The sequence below is a fragment of the Sus scrofa genome, chromosome X (genome assembly GCF_000003025.6).
Source record: "Sus scrofa isolate TJ Tabasco breed Duroc chromosome X, Sscrofa11.1, whole genome shotgun sequence".
Classification (NCBI taxonomy): Eukaryota; Metazoa; Chordata; class Mammalia; order Artiodactyla; family Suidae; genus Sus; species Sus scrofa.
In genome coordinates this window covers 90485586-90504057 of record NC_010461.5, presented here as the reverse complement: position 1 = coordinate 90504057, position 18472 = coordinate 90485586, and the positions used below count along the sequence as shown (strand labels likewise).

General features: G+C 46.0%; 1 long non-coding RNA gene across 1 annotated transcript in view; it reads left to right on the top strand.

Moving 5' to 3' along the window:
- Nucleotides 1-3763, top strand: part of LOC110257717 — a 47221-nt gene extending 43458 nt beyond the window's left edge. The window contains exon 3 of the long non-coding RNA XR_002340627.1: nt 1164-3763. This is a non-coding gene — a long non-coding RNA (uncharacterized LOC110257717). The remainder of the gene's footprint in view (nt 1-1163) is intronic.

Below are 18472 nucleotides of genomic sequence, written 5' to 3'. Positions count from 1 at the left end.
CCTTTCATGTCAGCTCTCCTAACATGTCAATTTTTAACACATCTAACACAAAACAACCCAAACAAATCAGTTCCATTTAGGTAAGGGCCTGCAAGCAAAGCTTTTCAGAAAATTAGTAAGAACACAAATATGGTTTTCTTTTTTCACCGTGGTTTAGTCCTAACCAAATACTTCCCTTAGTCCTCTGCACCAGCTGGAGGTTATGAGGGCAAATTCAACATCGCGTCTGTAGGAAGCAAGAGCCCGGGGTTTAGGCTTTGGAACCAGATCACCCTCTGTTTCAATGTCAGCTTTACCACTTGCTAGCTGTGGGCCTAAGGCAATTTTTTTTTTTTTTGGTCATTTGTCTTTTTAGGGCCACACCCTGAGCATATGCATGTTCCCAGGGTAGGGGGTCGAATAGGAGCTGTAGCTGCCGGCCTACACCACAGCCACAGCAACACAGGATCCGAGCCGCGTCTGCGACCTGCACCGCAGCTCAAGGTAACGCCAGATCCTTAAGCCACTGAGCGGGGCCAGGGGTGGAACCCGCATCCTCATGGATAATAGTCGGGTTTGTTAACCACGGAGCCAGGGATGGAACCCGCATCCTCATGGATAATAGTCAGGTTTGTTAACCACGGAGCCGGGACAGGATCCCCTAAGGCAATTTTTTTTTTTTTTTAATTTCCCTTAGTCTAGGTAAATTGGGGATAAGAAATACCTACCTCGAGGAATTGTGAGGATGGAAGCTAAGGGATGGAAATCGGAAGGGGCGAGCATGATGCCTGGCAGCAAGTGATAGTGATTATTACTGTTACTCTGAGTCCATTGCCAAGTACAAAAAACCTGAGAATGGGAGTCAGGAACCAGGGTTCTCTTCTTAGCTGTTCCACTAACAAGGCAAAGACACTGTCTCCTCTCTGTACTTCACTTTGTAAAATGAGATTTGCTGAGGGGCAGCTAATGCATCACACAGGTTCCACCCCCCCAACCCCTGTCAACATCCATGACAGACATCAACAATCAATCACAGCTCTCATTCCCGAGGAGCAAATACATAGACTTAGAATCATTCTCCATGCCAGGTCCCAGATTGGTCTCTATTGCTCAGTTAAAGTTGGCAGATGAAATGAAGCTTATTTTCCTTCCGTGAATTAAATGGCCTCCGATGTGCATTTTAGGGTAAACATTCTGTGGCTCTGTGGAAGAAGGGCAGGACTCCTTGGGAATGTTTGCCGGCCAGTTCCAAGGTGAAGTGAAGGGCTCCAGGTTCAGAGAGTAACCTCCCACCGAATGAGATGGAAACACAGAATTCAACCCCATGGTCTAATGCCATAAGAGCAACCTGGATTTATGTCTATCTCTTCTGCTGTGTCCTATCTCTGATGACCTTGGGCAAATCACTCAACCTCTCTGATCCCCAATCTTCTCCTTTGTGAAAACAGACCTAAGACGGTTACATAAGATGGTCACATGAGGGGCACCTGGATTTGTCTTTGCAACTGTTCTATAACTCTCAAATTATTGTGAAAAAATTCTTGCAATTTTATTTTTTAAAACGTAGGCTGAAGGGCAGTTACCTTGAGGGGCTGTGAAGATGAAATGAGATAAAGTGTGGCAATGCATGTAGTTTGGTGCTTTTCTATTCCCCTCCAGGGCATCTCCCTTCACCTACACATTCCAACTTGCTGAACACCTGAGGAATCCGTAGGTATGTTCTCTGAACTGTGATGCCAGCAGGTCCACCTGCCTGACAGCATTGCAGTTTAGAGCCTCGTTGCCAAGCCAAAACCCTGCAGGCAAGAAGGTTGGGTTTACACGGTCCTGGGATCCAATGAATGCGTCATCACACGTTGCCAGAAAGCCAAGCGGCCTATCTTTGTGGCACTCTGAGTGTGGGGGAGCAGGGAGGGGGTGCAATAAGAGAACTGGGTAGAGCCTGGATAAGACTTACAGGTAGCTAGTCGAGAGAAGCAGGTTCGTGCTCTACCCCCACCGTCCCACTTAAAATTCTTTTTCTTGTTGGCTTTGGGTAAAAGCACTTTTTCCGGGTAGATCCAAACAAGTGGGGGGGGGGCTGAAAGAGGAATATCTATTCAGTCATTAGGTCCATGCAGGTCTTAGGCCTATGTCTGCCCAGACCATCCCACCCCGCTTCCCTTCTCTGCTCAGTATTGTAGCAGGAGAAGGACAGAGACGGGGAAGGGGACAAGTGGACCTTTGTGGGCTCTTTCCCGGGCTCTGGTGGGTTTGGCCAATGGAAGGCCCTGGTAGGACATTGGAAAGAGGAGGAAGAGAGCCTGGGGTATTTCTCTCCCTCCCTCTCTGCCTCTGGGGATGCCCCCAGAAGTGACCGTGTCTCGCTTGTGGCTCTGGCCCCTCTGACCAGGTTGACTATAGCCCCAGTTTCCTTTGAGCTATCTAGGCCCTAGGTTCTAGCGTAGGAGCTCCTTGCCGTGGGTTGTCTCTGGTCTGCGTCGTTGTCCTCTGCTCGGCACCCAAGCTCTCTCATCAGCCGGGTAACCAGTTCCCTGCACTTAATTGCTTCTCCCTTCAATACTCAGCAGTTCCTGGTCCCAAATGGACCGGACTGATCAATCCTCCACCAGCCCACAGCAAGGACTGCTTCCCTCCACCAGCCAGTCTTCATTTTGGAATGCAAGGCTCCAAGAGACTCATCTGGAACATCTGGGGGGGGAGATTAGGGGAGTGGAAGAGGTCTGAAGAATTCCAAATGGAGGTCAAGCTCAGAAAAGCCGGGCCCCTCAGAAGTCTCTGCAACAAGAAAGGAGCAAGAACAGAAAAGCAGCGGAGCTAGTTTTACTGCTTCTCGAATTGGCCCTGTCTCAACCTGTGGGTGCTCTGGGAGTCCTCTTCTTTGCAGAGAGCAAGTTGAAGCCTAGAAAGAGAAGACAGATAACCACCCTCCTCCAACCGCACCCCACCTTCCCGCTTCGCCACACCACGTCAGCTCCAGGAATGGGGAAAGAAGAGGAGAAAAGCTCCAGGTCGTGGCTGGCCTGTCTGTAGGTGGAGGCTGCATTCCAATCAGATGGAGGAGAACAGCCCTGGGAGTCCCAGGGAGCCTGTGGATCAGGCTGTCCCTGTGGGTCATGATTGAACTGCCCCAGGGAAAAGCTTTGCTTGAGGCCAAGCGGCCAGGATTTCAACAGCAGCAGAAATCATGCAGGACTATGCCCAGGACCAGATCCCTTCACTTAATTTCCTTGCAAACTGTTTGGGCCTGTAGAGATGCAGTGCAATGCTTGAGTCTCATTCGTCAGCTACTAATGGACTGGGCGACCTTGGAGAAAACAGGGAGAGGCCAGACAGGCCCCCTGCTTACCTAAAAGGATGTATTGTGGGTATGCAAGGCACATCAAACTGTAATTCCAGCCCCAAGGAGGCACAAGAGCAAGTGCTTCCTGCTGGGGGGCCGGGAAGGAGAGCAGAATGGAGGAACAACCCTGGGGTGCCCAAAAGCATGGCTTTAAAGAAGTTTTTGTTAGTTTGGTTAGGGGCAATGTTAATATGGTCATCGTGTATGAAAACAGCCCTAATTTTTTGAGATGCATGTCATGAAGTATGTAGAAGTCAATCATAGAACACCTGGGATTCCTTCCAACTGTGAAGGCAGAGCATAAAAGAAAAGCGAAAAAGAGAAAGACAAAGACACACATCCTATGAGATCACTTATCTGTGGAATCTAATAAAAAGTGACACTAAAGATCTTACTTACAAACCGGAAACAGACTCAAAGATTTCAAAACCGAACTTAGGGTTACCAAAGGGGAAACACTGGGGCGGGGGGGGGGGATAAATGAGGAGGTAGGGATTAACATATTATTAGTTATTATTATTATTATTAGTTAACATATTATTAACTAGTCTGTATAAAATAGATGAGTAACAAGGACCTACTGGAGAGCACAGGGAAATTGACTCAATACTGTGTCATAGTCTAGATGGGGAAAAGAATCTGAAAAAGGAGTTCCCGTTGTGGCACAGTGGTTAACGAATCTGACTAGGAACCATGAGGTGGCGGGTTCGATCCCTGGCCTTGCTCAGTGGGTTAAGGATCCGGTGCTGCCGTGAGCTGTGGTGTAGGTCACAGACACGGCTCGGATCTGATGGTGCTGTGGCTGTGGTGTAGGCCGGCGGCTACAGCTCCGATTAGACCCCTAGCCCGGGAACCTCCATATGCCGAGGGAGCAGCCCTAGAAAAGACCAAAAAAAAAAAAAAAAAAAAAAAAAGAATCTGAAAAAGAATGGCTAGATGGAAATATATAACGGATTCATTTTGCTGTACACCCCAAACCAACAAAACATTCTAAGTCAACTATACTCTGACAATTTTTATTTTGTCTTTTTAGGGCTGCCCTCGCAGCATATGGAGGCTCCCAGGCTAGGGGTTCAATCAGAGCTGTAGCCGCCGGCCTACGCCAGAGCCACAGCAACATGGGATCCAAGCCGCATCTGCGACCTACACCACAGCTCACGGCAACGCCAGATCCTTAACCGCCTGAGCGAGGCCAGGGATCAAACCCGCCACCTCATGTTTCCTAGTCAGATTCGTTTCTGCTGCGCCACGACAGGAAGTCTGACAGATTTTTTTTTTTTTTTAAGAGAGAAAGAGAAAAAAGAAGGGATATTAGTAAAGCCAGCATGAAAAAAATCTCGATAGCGGTTGGATCTGGTAATGGGTCCCCAGGGGTTCATTATGTTAGTCTACCTTCGTATGTTTAAAATTTTTTCATAATACTTTTTTTTATCATTTATAAGGATTTTTACTTTTTTCATTGTAGCTGGTTCATCATACATTTTTAAAGCATATGCGTTAGAGTCAGACCTGGGTTTGACCCCATTCATTCAGGCAACAAACGTGGCTGGACTCCTACTGGCCACCCGGCCCTGTGTGTTGACTCAGCAAGTGGTGGGTAGAGGGGAGCATCACACAGACCAGGTCAGGATTCCTGAATGGAGGAAAGGCTTTCAATAGCAGGTGGCTAGAAAAAAAGTGACAAATGTCCATCTCATCTGTCTGGGCTGGGGCTCCCACGGGGCCCTCCAGAGTCACAAGCAAATGGCCCTTTCCCTCCCTCGCCTAGCTCACTCTCCCTTGCAGCTGCCCAGGATGGTGTCATTGAAATCACGGGGGAAAGGCGGCCGTCTCAAACCTTAGACCCGCCTTTGAATCCTGGCTCCGCCCACCTGCTACCAGTGTGACCCTGAGCAAGTCCCCTCCCTGCTCTGAGCTTCCACGGCCTCTTCTGTCAACTTGTGACAAACTGGCACCTCCCTTAACAGGGTCGTGTGAGGGTTGGTGAGGACATGCAAGCCAAGCGCTTACAGGGTGCCAGGCCCTCCCAGACTGGGTGCTGCTATTCCTGAGGGAGAGGAGAGGAACGAGTTTATTCTCCGCCCTGGGGGTGGGGGTGGGGGGAGGCGGTGGAGAGCGGACAGGCGTTGACATCTCTCAGAGTCACAGCCCGATGCGCCAGCACCCAGGGCTCCTCTTTAATGTGGGCCCAGAGGCAAAAGACTCCATGCACCTCTTCACTAGCACAGAGGCCCCAGGTCAGGTGCAAACCCTCTAGCCTGAGAGAAAAGCTGGGATTTTTAGAGGAGACACAAGAAGGAAACCCAATTCTGAGCTCATACCAAAGGTTTCAGCCCAATTTCAACAAAGCATCACGGAAGCACCCCCCACATATTCCCTGCCTTCCAGAATGCAGGCTTTGCCTAGATCCCAACCGGTATCTAGAAGTTGCCGTTGACTTGAACAGGCTCTTTGCTCCTGCACGGTTCCAGATCCAGACGCCCTGGCCACTAACTCAGCATCTTTGAGTACGAGCCTGGGATGGTGGGCGACGGGCCCCCAGCAGCTGAGTAAATCACACCCAACCCCCAGGGACAGATAGGGGGATGGCCTATGCTCCCTGAAGGCCAAGTAAAATGTCACAGAAGCAAACCCGAGGGACAGTTTGCAGATTCCACCTTCTAGGTGAAGAGACAGAAGCTCAGAGAAGTCAAGGGTATCACCCACCGTTGTCCAGCTCATGTGTAAGAGCTGGCCTATGGATCTCCTCACCCTCCAGCCAGCGTTCTTGCCCTTGACTCCCCACTGTCTCCGAGGGGCGCCTTGTGACAAGCCCCTCTCGGGCCAAGGTGGGCTGGGGAGGTGGGGAGGAGGGGGAGGACGAGGAAACAAGAAGGAGAATTCCTAGAAGAAGAATCCTCCTTTCAGGAGCAGTGTCACTTGGCCATGGTTTGTTTGTACATCTGTTTTCGATAGACACACGTTGAAGGTTTTGTTGAGTCCATCATGAGGAAGCCAGGAAGATATCACAACTGGTGTCACGGAGAACTCAAAAGAACACACATTTATAGAAAGTTATAGCATGCGAACATGAATTTACAAATGGATGTCGAACAGGAAAAACTGGTCCTTATTCACGGCTATCATCCATTGTATTCCACCAGACACTGGACCTATATGATCCCCAGAACCTCCGGAATTACATTTTGTTTTGTGCATTTCAAAACCTTCCACAATGTTCCCTATACCTGGGAACTGCAGAGATGTTGCGGGGAGGGGTGGTCTTGACCTGGCCGGTGCTTTTAATGAGGCAGAGAAAACTTTCGAAGCAAGGGTTGGGTGATGGTAGCAGAAAGAGCACTGGGCTCTGGGAGGAAGGGAGGGAGGGGTTTGAAGCCTGGCTTCCGCTCTTCCTAGCTGCCCTGTGGCCTTGGGCAGGGGATTTATCTCACTGAGCTTCGGCTTCCTCACCTGCAAAATGGAACTAAAGACTGGTCGTAGCTGCCTCATCTGGTTGTTGCAGGGATCAAGGATGAGCATAAAGCGCCTGGTACACCGTCATTGGTGGAGAGTCACCATGGCCAACATTGAATGGGTGCCCGCTCTAGGCCAGATACTGGGATAGGCAGTTTATACGCCTTAGTACATTGATTCCTCACAACTAGGAGGTAAGCGCTGTCATTAGCCCCCTTTTAGGTGCAGGGAAAGGGAGGCTCAAGGAAGTTACCTGGCCAGAGATGACCGAGCTCATCAGTGATGTGCCCATTGTTTGAACCCAAGCAATGGACGTCACAGCCCAAGCTCTTAGGTTCTCTGGTGCCTCGTGGTTTCCAGGGGAGATGTGGTCCCTGGGCAATGTGCAAACAGCACAGATGTGGTTGTCAGCCAGGAAGCAAGTTTCCTGCAAACACATGCCCCCATAAAGAAGTTCCAGGGTGGAGATCAAGGCCCAGGCTTTCTCATCCCCCTGAAACCGCCCCCCCCCTCCCCCGGCCACATACACACTCTGATGTACTCACATCACGTCAAACTTTTTGATTGATCCTCCTCGGTCTTTCCCAGCCTTTTTAATTCCATGAAATACATAGAAAAGTATATATTTAAGGCTTAAGGGCGCTTGCTGCCCCAGCCCCCCACCCCCCCACCAGCCCTTCTGAGGGTTGAAGTGATTGATAGCTTAGTACTTCATTTCAGCCACTTGGCTGTAACTCACAAGGAGCTTCCCATACCCCAGGCACAATGATCTGCCTATAAATTTTCAATCAAACGCAGACTGAAACATTTGCGGAAAGCTGAACACTGAAATCTGCCACTCCGTTTCGGGCTTTGGATCCCACTTCCTTCCCCGCACATTGAGTTGATAGATGAATAACTGCCTGATATTTAATGTGACACTGTACATTTTTAGACATGTTATTTTGCAGGAATAATCAATACGGATTCATTTGTCATCCTCTCCTATGAGTACGGATCATAATAAACTCATCTGTGATTCACGAGTGTGTAAAAAAATACTCCCGTGGGAAGTTTATCTTAATCCGGTATTATTGGTCTTTCGAAGTTGAAACATTGTCTGTTGCTCTTCTGAACAGAGAGTTCATTGAGAATTGTTCATCAGAGGAGAAGCGTAATATTTTTCTTTTTTTTTTTTTCCTGTCTTCGACAAAACCACCGGTAAACACTGCCTGTGCATGATGGCAAAAGATCTGGATGAATTTTAAAAAAGGAGGAGGTGCTATTGTTCAATGACCAGGCTGTTTGGTTCATGTCCTACTTGCCAGCATCTGGGTGTTTGGCTTGAGAGGATTCACAGAACTTTCTTTTCATCCCCATGGTATGGTTTTGAGTCTATAGATGGCTTCTCACTCAACAGCTCAGATGCCTCTTGTGTGAGGGAATATATGGGAGCAACAAGAAGTTGAAAGGGGGAGGGGTAAGACAAAGGGGAAATTGTGGCAGAAGACATTCCTAAAATGGTTCTGCCACTGCCATGGTGTTGGAACCCAAGCAAAGGAATTTGCAAAGTTTCTACATTAAAGCAGTACCAAGAGGCTGCAATAATGTCACAGGAAAGTGTGGTTACTATAGCACAAAACATCCAACGGGGAAGAGACATCGTCAATATGACACCGTTTACTGGAAAACGGTTGAGTCTAAGTCAGCGCTTATTAATCCATGTTCACCATAGACTGAGGTGGTGCCTCTGAACATGATGCTTGAGGGAACAATGACTTGCCCACGAACTCAGCAGTCCAGGGCCCATGTGGCAGTCACATGGAGTCTCACTACACTATTCAATTGTGGCTCTGAATGGAGTCAGTGGACATTCCCAGCCCCAGTGTGAATGTGCGGAAAACCAAAGAAGGGGATCTCATTCTATGAAAGCAAACCCGGAAAAGCTCAGCAGAAGCGCTGAAAAGTAGCCCAGAAGAGCAGAGCTTTCAGCACACATTTTAAAACTGCAGATCAATAGAAAGTAAGTTAAAATTATAGAAGGAAATTGGCGAAGAGACAGCGCTTCACAGGAATTCTCCCTCTGCTTCCCACTCCTGAGTGAACCCATCCCCTTTTGAAGTTGAGACACCTCTGAATAACTATGTTCCAGTTGACAAGACAGAGGAGAGGGGCGGCCAGCTGCTGTTTACCACTGAGGCTGGCTCAAGAGTAAATAGCTTTCAACAGTTATGGGAAAGAGAGGCAGATTGCAGAAAGGGTTTATAAGAGAGACTTGGAAAGCTTCTTTCTTGAATGCCCATACGGTATTCAAAACCAAGTTCACCTTCTTGCCTTGATTGCTAAGGTAGTTTGGATTAATCAGCTGCTTGGCTAGAGTGACCAGACAATTTCGTCTCTACAGTTCCACCCCTCCAGAAGCTAGACAGTGATCCAAGAACTCAACAGACCTAACTCCACTGTGCTCTTTGCTACAGTAGGCACCCACTACTTCCATTCAGCCCTGTGCTTTGAGATCTACAGCGGTAGGGAATCTCCTGAGATCTTTGGGCCGCATTCCGTTCACCTCCGCTTCAAGATATACAGAAGATCCAAGTTCAAGAGGAGAGACTTAAAAGCTGCTTCTGAGTTGCCACTTGTCAGATATTTTTGGTTAAAAGCCTTAGGGATGTTTCTATTGTCATTCTTTCATGCAGTCAAATAGGTATTCAGAGTTATTAGAATATGCCTTTTTCCATGCTATTAAATATTATTTTCACTTTGAAATAAAAAATGAGACAGCTTGTAAACACTTTCCTTTTTTTTTTTTTTTTTTGGCTTCACTTGCGGCATGTGGAACTTCCCAGGCCAGGGATCGAACCCGGGCCATAGCAGTGACCCAAGCTGCTGCAGTGACGCCAGACCCTTAACCCGCTGCACATAAGGGAACTCCCAACATTTAATTCTTGACCCTTCTCCCAAAGCAACAGAAATAAAAGCAAAAATAAACCAATGGGACCTAATCAAACTGACAAACTTTTGCACAGCAAAGGAAACCATAAAAAAAAAAAAACCAAAAAGACACCTTACAGAATGGGAGAAAATAGTTTCAAATGATGCAACTGACAAGGGCTTCATCTCTAAAATATACAAACAACTTATACAACTCAACAGCAAAAAAGCCAACAACCCGATTGAAAAATGGGCAAAAGACCCGAATAGACATTTCTCCAAAGAAGATATACAGATGGCCAACAAGCACATGAAAAAATGCTAAACATCACTGATTATTAGAGACATGCAAATCAAACTACTATGAGGTACCATCTCACACCAGTCAGAATGGCCATCATTCATAAGCCCACAAATGACAAATGTTGGAGGAGGTGTGGAGAAAATGGAACCCTCCTGCAGTGTTGGTGGGAATGTAAGCTGGTACAACCACTATGGAGAACAGTATGGAGATACCTTAGAAAACTGTACAAAGAACTACCATATGACCTAGCCATCCCACTCTTGGGCACATATCCAGATAAAACTTTTCCTTGAAAAAGACACATGCACCTGCATGTTCATTGCAGCACTATTCAATAGCCAAGACATGGAAACAACCCAAATGTCCATTGACAGATGATTGGATTAAGATGTGGTATAGATACACAATGGACTACTACTCAGCTACAAAAAAGAACAAAATAGCGCCATTTGCAGCAACATGGATGGAACTAGAGACCCTCATACTAAGTGAAGTAAGGAAGGAAAAGACTACCATTTGATTTCACTTATATCTGGAATCTAATATATGGCACAAATGAACCTTTCCATGGAAAAGAAAATCATGGACATGGAGAATAGACTTGTGGTTGCCAAGGGGGAAGGGGAGGGACTGGGAATTGGGAGTTAATAGATGCAGACTATTGCCTTTGGAGTAGATTAGCAATGGGATCCTGCTGTATAGCACTGGGAACTATGTCTGGTCACTTGTGATGGAGCATGATAATGGGAGAAAATAGAATGTATACATGTATGTGTGACTGGGTCACCTTGCTGTGCAGTAGAAAATTGACAGATCACTGTAAATCAGCTATAATGGAAAAAAATAAAAATCATTATATTAAAAAAATGGTGATGTTAAAAAAAAAATTCTTGAACCTGAATTGACCCTTATTTAAAAAGGTGGGGGGGAATTCCTGTCGCGGCTCAGTGGTTAATGAATCCAACTAGGAACCATGAGGTTGTGGGTTCGATCCCTGCCCTTGCTCAGTGGGTTAACGATCCAGCATTGCTGTGAGCTATGATGTAGGTCGAAGACCCAGCTCGGATCCTGCGTTGCTGTGGCTCTGGCGTAGGCCAGCAGCTACAGCTCCGATGAGACCCCTAGCCTGGGAACCTCCATATGCCACAGGAGTGGCCCTAGAAAAGGCAAAAAGACAAAAAAATAAAAATAAAAATAAAAAAATTTAAAAAAGGTTTCACATAAATGTGCAAGGGACCCCATGTTGCCTATACTTATGTACCTTGTAGAAATTCGGCAAGTATTAGTTGAATCTTAAATCCCAACAGCTTCTTTTCAAATGATGGTTTTATGCGGGCATGTGTTTTATCTACATATCCATGTAGATAGGTCGTGGCACCCTGCCACATACAACTTGCAATGTTTCTCCACCGGGTCAAATTTGTGTTTTGTTCAAATGAGGGGAAAAAAACCTCACAACAACTAATCATTAACTGGGGGACAGACACACTTCCAGGGCTCGATGGTAAACAAACAATTTGACTCACTGTTCTTGGTGAAACAAAACTTTCGCTGAGAGCCAGGAATCAAATAAACACAGGATGTGTCTATGTTTCTCAGCCCGTTCATTCTGGTTGGAATCGTGGTCTGCAATGGCCTGTCTCTTCCTTCCTTCTTTTCTTCCTTCCTATCAAACTCTCAACATAAGGCTTCTCACCCTTCTGGCTTTGACGATTGGATACTCTTGAGGGCATGGTAAATTCCAGATTAAAAACAAGTGTGTGTGTGTATGTGTGGGTGTGCACGTCTGTCTGGTTTGGCTGGCACTAGCCCCCGCCCCCCCATTTGCAAGGGAATGATCAATTTCAGTCATACCCATCGCTGTGGGAGCAAGTCACCTTGTGGCAGAATGAAGTGGCAGAAACAGAACAAAATCCTGGAACTTTTGACTCCCAGTCCAGTGCTATATCCATTATTACAAGCAGCCTCGCCCACTGATAAAAGGGTGTAAACTGATGAAGATTTCTCGAGCCATATTCTACAGAAAAATAGCCAGGGAGTAGTACAGGAGCCTCAGTCTACCAAGTCTGCGAAATGCTGCATAGTCTGTCTTCCCTTGATGATCTGCCGTGCCTGTGAGCATTTTAAAGGCTCTGAGAAGACTTGCAGTAAAGACCCCTGTTCAATTTTACGTAACTCAAAAGTTTCCAACCTTATTTGACTGGGGGTCTTTTTTTATCCCATTGAATGCCCATTAACATCTATCAGGGTTCCATAGCGTGTAATTTGGGAAATGCTAGTAAAAGAAATCAGGAATGTGTGGATCCAGTTGTGCTTACTATGACTGGACACTGCTTGAGAAAATGCCACTGGTACTAGAATCTAGCTCTTCTGCTTTCCCGGCCCATTCCCACTCTCCCCACTGCACACATCACATGCTTTCCCCATGGTCTTTTTTTCTTCTGGTTGTTAACTGTTGCTTGGAGCTCTTTAATTAGCTACTCTCTTGAGATAATTACCTTGTTAATCTAAGGCAATGGTTCTTAAAAAATGTACCTGGACCAGTGGCATCACCATCACCTGGGAACTTGTCTGAAATGCAAATTCTTGGGCCCGCACTCATTTCAGAACTATTGAATCAGAAACCCTGGGGCAGGCACAAGAACCTGTGTTTTAACATGCCCCCGGAGTGGGGGGGGGGTTCTGATGCACTGTCAGGTTTGGGAACCACTGATCTTCTAAGGCAAGGCTTTAAGCCAATTTTCCTCCACCTGCTATTTTTCATCTTTTATTTATTTATTTATTTTTGCTTTTTAGGGCCGCACCTGCAGCATATGGAAGTTCCCAGGCTAGGGGTCCAATCAGAGCTACAGCTGCCAGCCAACACCACAGCTCACGGCAACGCCAGATCCTTAACCCACCGAGCGAGGCCAGGGATCAAACCAGCATCCTCATGGATACTAGTTGGATTCGTTTCCCCTGAGCCACGACAGGAACTCCTATTTTTCATCTTTTCTCTTGTCACTCAGCAAACAGCCAGGGACATGTGCCTACATAATTGTCCCCTCCCCATCCCTCCCCCTGATCAAAAGATGGTTTCTTTGACAAATAAATCACTCATTCCCTCCTCTGATATGTTCAGTCGAGGATGAAAAGCTTTGCATGAAATATGAAAAAGTTAATCCTTGAGCCAGGCTATCCATGTCAAGCAGCTTGCCCCACCAAGTCATTGCAAAGCTGAAACTTCTTAGAGGTAACAGACATGGTTGTTTCTAAATTATAAGTACTTTTTTTTTTTTTTTTGTCTTTTTGCCTTTTCTAGGGCCGCTCCTGCGGCATATGGAGGTTCCCAGGCTAGGGGTCTCATCGGAGCTGTAGCTGCCGGCCTACATCAAAGCCACAGCAACGCAGGATCCCAGCCACGTCTACGACCCACACCACAGCTTATGGCAATGCCGGATCCTTAACCCACTGAGCAAGGGCAGAGATCGAACCCACAACCTCATGGTTCCTAGTCAGATTCGTTAACCACTGCGCCACGATGGGAATTCCAAAATTATAAGTACATTTTAACACACTCACGTTTTGAAGGAAGGTTACACAGTCAGTTCTTCACAATCCAACAAATACCTACTGAGTGTCTTTTTAATGCGAATAGTGCTTCATGCTCTGGGATATCACGGATCATGTGGCCCCTGGCACTCTGCGATGTTTCCGTGTGGTCATATCAAAAACTGTCCAACTAAGCAAAGGCGTGACCAGAAGACGCTAGAGGAATGCAACAAAGCAACATGCATCTAGGAAGATATATCCTTGAAAGAACACTGAAAACGACTACGAGCTGATCGTCCAACGAGCAGAAGGAGTGCCTTGCAGTTCTCCCTCTTTCACTTAATGGCTCCATGACCTTGGGCCAGTCTCCATTTCTATGGGCTTTAATTGACATTCAGTTAAGTTAAAGGGAATGATACCACACGTGCCCAAAGGCAGGGAACGAAAACAGATGGCCTCTTGAGGTAGTTTTCAGTCCAAGACCTCTGACTCTGGGGGATCTCAAGCTGAAAAGTCCGCAGGTGCACACAAGGGTGAAATTAGCCATCTTCCTGGAGCATACATGCTCCAACCCCGGGCGGCCAGGTCTTCAGATTTTTCTAGAGAGGCAGAAATACACATTTTATATGAAATCTGCCCATTGCGATGGCTGCACCTAATTCTACAATTTTTAATTGGACGAAACGAAATGTATCTGTAAGCCAGATGCAGCTTGTGTTATTGCTAATTGGTAACCTCAGGATCAGACGTGAGTCTTCATAGGGAAGGTGGGGCTGTGGGGAATTTTGCTGAGGTTGAAATGAAATGGTGGTATCAGTTTAATCATTAAGATGTCTCCCTTCAAACAGAGTCGATATTTTTTTCTCCAGGTCTTTGTTTAGTATTACACAGGCATGGCTGCAGTCAATTATAAAGCGCTTAGATGCCACCTCCTTCAAGCTTTCCGTGACCACCCCTGCCCCAAGTGCTCTCTCTCGCTCTCCTTTGAGTTCCCATAGCAATTATTTTCCATGCAATTCATTTGGCAATTAATCACATGGTGCCTTGTGGCATCTTTTTCTCTTGTGGTCCTGAACTGCTATTTAAACATGTTACAATTATTTAAGTTTCCTCATGTCCGAATCTTCTCTTTCCTCTAAGTTAGCAAGCTCTTCGAGGAGAGAGGTCAGATCTTGTTCCTTACAGTGCCTGGTGCAGAGTAGAGGATTAATCTGTTTTGGATTTAATTTCAAAGCAACATAGTACAGAAGGGTAGTACCTAAGAGTATCTCTCAGTTGGTTTTTAGATCTCATCGTCTCCTGTACAGACTCGGCTCTTTCTCATATGTGAACATGTACATTTCTATTTAAATAACAATAGCTTCAAGAGAGTGCAAAGACAACATACAGCATGAAAGAAAATATTTACAAACCTAAATATGACAGGAGATTTGTATATAAAGAACTATGGGGGGTTCCCTTCATGGCTCGGCAGTTAACAAACCCAACTAGGATCCATGAGGATTCGGGTTCAATCCCTGGCCTCGCTCAATGGGTTGAGGATCGGGCATTGCCGCGAGCTGTGGTGTAGGTCGCAGACGTGGCTTGGATCTGGCGTTGCTGTGGCTGTGGTGTAGGCCGGCAGCTATAGCTCCGCTTCGACTCCTAGCCTGGGAACTTCCATATGCTGCAGGTGCAGCCCTAAAATGACAACACAATAATAGGAAGACAAACCTAATCTTAAAATGTGCCAAGAATTTGAATAGGCATTTCTGGAAAGAAGACGTAAGAATGACAGATGCCAACTAAACCTTTGGGAGCAAACACACTCTAATGTACACGGAAATTGAAATATAATATTGTACACATAAAACTTACAGGATTTTATAAACCAACCAAAGTATGATTTTAAAAAAGAATGGCCAATAGCACATGAAAAGATGTTCACCATGATTAGCCAGCAGAGAACCAAAAATCAAAATCACAATGAGATACCATTTCACACTCTCTAGCGTGACTACAGTTAAAAAGACAGGTAAAAATAAGTCGCTGAAGATGTAGAGACACTGGAATTTTCATTCCCACCACTAGCAGGAATATGAAATGGTCCAGCTCCTATGGAAAACTGTCTGCCAGTTTCTCAAACCATGTGATCCAGCAACTCTACTCCTAGGTATATAGCTGAGAGAACTGAAAACGTATCATCACACAAAAACTTGTCAATGGATGTTCATAGCAGCATCATTTCTAACAGCAAAAAAAAAAAAAAAGTGGAAAACAACCCAAAGGTCAATCAACTGATGAATGGATAAACAAAATGTATGTGGCAAAACCATACAGTGGAATATCATTTGGCTAAAAAAACCCATGAAGTCCTGACACATGCTTCAACAGAGATGAACCTGGAAAACATCATCTAAGTGAGAACATCTAGGCACAGAATCCCACGTATTATATGAGTCCATGTCTACGAAATGTTCAGAAGAGGCCGATCTACAGAAAGTAGATTAGTGATTACCTGGGACTGAGGAAGGGAGCCAGGGACAGGAATGGCTGCTAATGGGTACAAGGTTCCTTTAGGGAGTGATGAAAATGTTACAAAGTTAGACGGCCGTGATAGCTGTACAACTCTGTAACTCTATTAAAAATCACTGAAGTGTACACTTTAAAGGGGTGGATTTATGCTTTTATAGTATGTGAATTTTGTCTCAATAAAGTTGTTAAAATAATCATTATAGCTTATATTTATATAGCACCCACTGTGTGACACTCTTCTAAGTGTCCTAGATGTGTTAACTCATTTAATTCTCACAAAATCCCTAGGAGGCAAGTACTTTCATTGCCCCTATCTGACAGATGAGGAAATGGGGTTTTGCAAACATTAAATGATTAGCCGAGGTCTCATAGTAAGTGGTGGAGGCGGGATTCGAACCCAGACTATCCAAGTCTAGGGTGTTGCATTTGTCCATACAGTGCCATGTTGGACCTGCAGAGTCTGCTCTTGTCATTTCTCTATTATTCTGCTGGAGCTGTGACGAAGAGAGTCTGCACAGACAAGGGCTACACTGGAAGCAAGTGGAAGGAAATTTAATTAGCAAATAAAAGGGAAACGATGACAGAAGACACCAGAGGAGTGGAATTATAGACACTCTGGTTCTGCAGTACTTTTGCAACTCTTTCTTCTGCCCACCACAGGACGTCTGTGTACTTTGTACCCAAGATGTGAGAGACCGGGTCCACTGGGGGCGGGGGTGTTGGGGTCATCCTTACAAGAAGGTTTTTTACAGTGATTCAACTGGCCATATCTATTGCTTTCTGGGGGATGGTGCCCCAGTTCAAAGTGACCCACGAAGTGGAGTGGAGATGATTCACATTTTCCTCCCAATTCCTAGGAGGATATGGAGTTATCCTGTGTGGAAGATAACTAGGCTGGTTCCCTCCAGCACAAGTATTTATTAAGCTAAATGCGAGAGGATACGAAGTTGATAACAACCACCATTTAGCGAACATTTACCATGTGCCATGCCTTTTATGTACTGGCTTGTTTAATCCTTAAAACATCCCTATGGGGTAGAGACTATTTTAATCACCCCCATTTTACAGATGAGGAAACTGAGGTTCAGGGAGACGGAGCTCATACGACAACTGAGAACAGAGTCGAATAGTCACACTCGAGTTGCTCAGATTCTGGTGCTCTTTTCACTGTAATATCCTGCCTCCAACAAATATTTCATGAGCTCATCCTTATGCAAAGCACTGTAGGGGAGAAGGTGCTATAGGTCCTTTCCTCAAAATACTTATAAACCGGCGAAGTGATAAGATGTACATGTAGTGAAAGTTAAATGATGCTGTAATAATAATAATAGAAGTATTCTGTATAGACAAGTATTCTGTGTAGAGAGAAATAATACATTAAAGAGATGATGACAGCTACCCTATATGAATATTTACAATTTGATGGGCTCTGTTCTGAAGGCTTTACAAGTGTCGTCTCATTTATTGCACTGTATAGGTGAGGAAATTGAGGCCAAAGGAGGTGAAGTCATTGGCCCGCCATCCTCGAGCCTCCTAAGCAGCAGTGTCAGGACTCGAACCCTGGCAATACACCTCTACAGCCTAACCTTCTGCTTATCACATTGTATTTCCATGACAAGCATGGGACTACAAGAACAGTTTGAAAAGATGCTATGGGAACCCGAAAGAGAAGGCCATTAATTCTCTCTGGGGCCGTCAGGAGAGATTTCCCACAGGATGCAAGAGTTGCGCGGGGTCTTGAAGGAGGGTAGGAATTTACTGGCGAGATAAGAGGAATAAGGGTGTTCTGGGCAGAGGGAACAGCGTGTGCACGAACTTCTGCAAAGGCCCAGTTTATCTGAGGAATGTCGAAAAGTGCAGTGTGGCTGGCGTCGAGAGTATGTCGGGATTGTGCAAGGGTGGGAGCAGCCGTGCAAGGGGAAGATGAGACCAGAGAAGCACGCCAGCTGATCAGAGGGTGGAGGGCCTTGTTCACGGTACAACTGATAAAAAAAAAAAAAAAAAAATGAGTTCAAATAGGAGAGCTCCTCTGAGATTTAAATGTTAAATTTGCCCCTGGTTTCTGAAAGGGTCCCTTGCCGTTCATTAAGCTTGGGACAGGAGTTTTGTTAGGCGCAGGATAAGAATTCTCAGCGGGCGGAGGAGGGTTTTGAAGGGCATGCTCTTTGGGAAGAGCAGGGGCCGGAGTGGGAAAGGAGATTGCAACCTTTGGGGAGGAATCGGTTCACGTATTCAATTCAGAGAGAGACGGATGCCCTTCTCCCACCTCCCGTTTGGTTGAGTGCAAGCTGAAGTTACTCAACACACACACACACACGCACGCACGCATGCACACACACACACACACCCGCCGCCGACCGTACACGTGCATCCTGGGAAGAAGGATGGTCTGAGATCAGGAGGGAAAAGCTACTTGTTTCCAGCGTCTCTCATCCCAG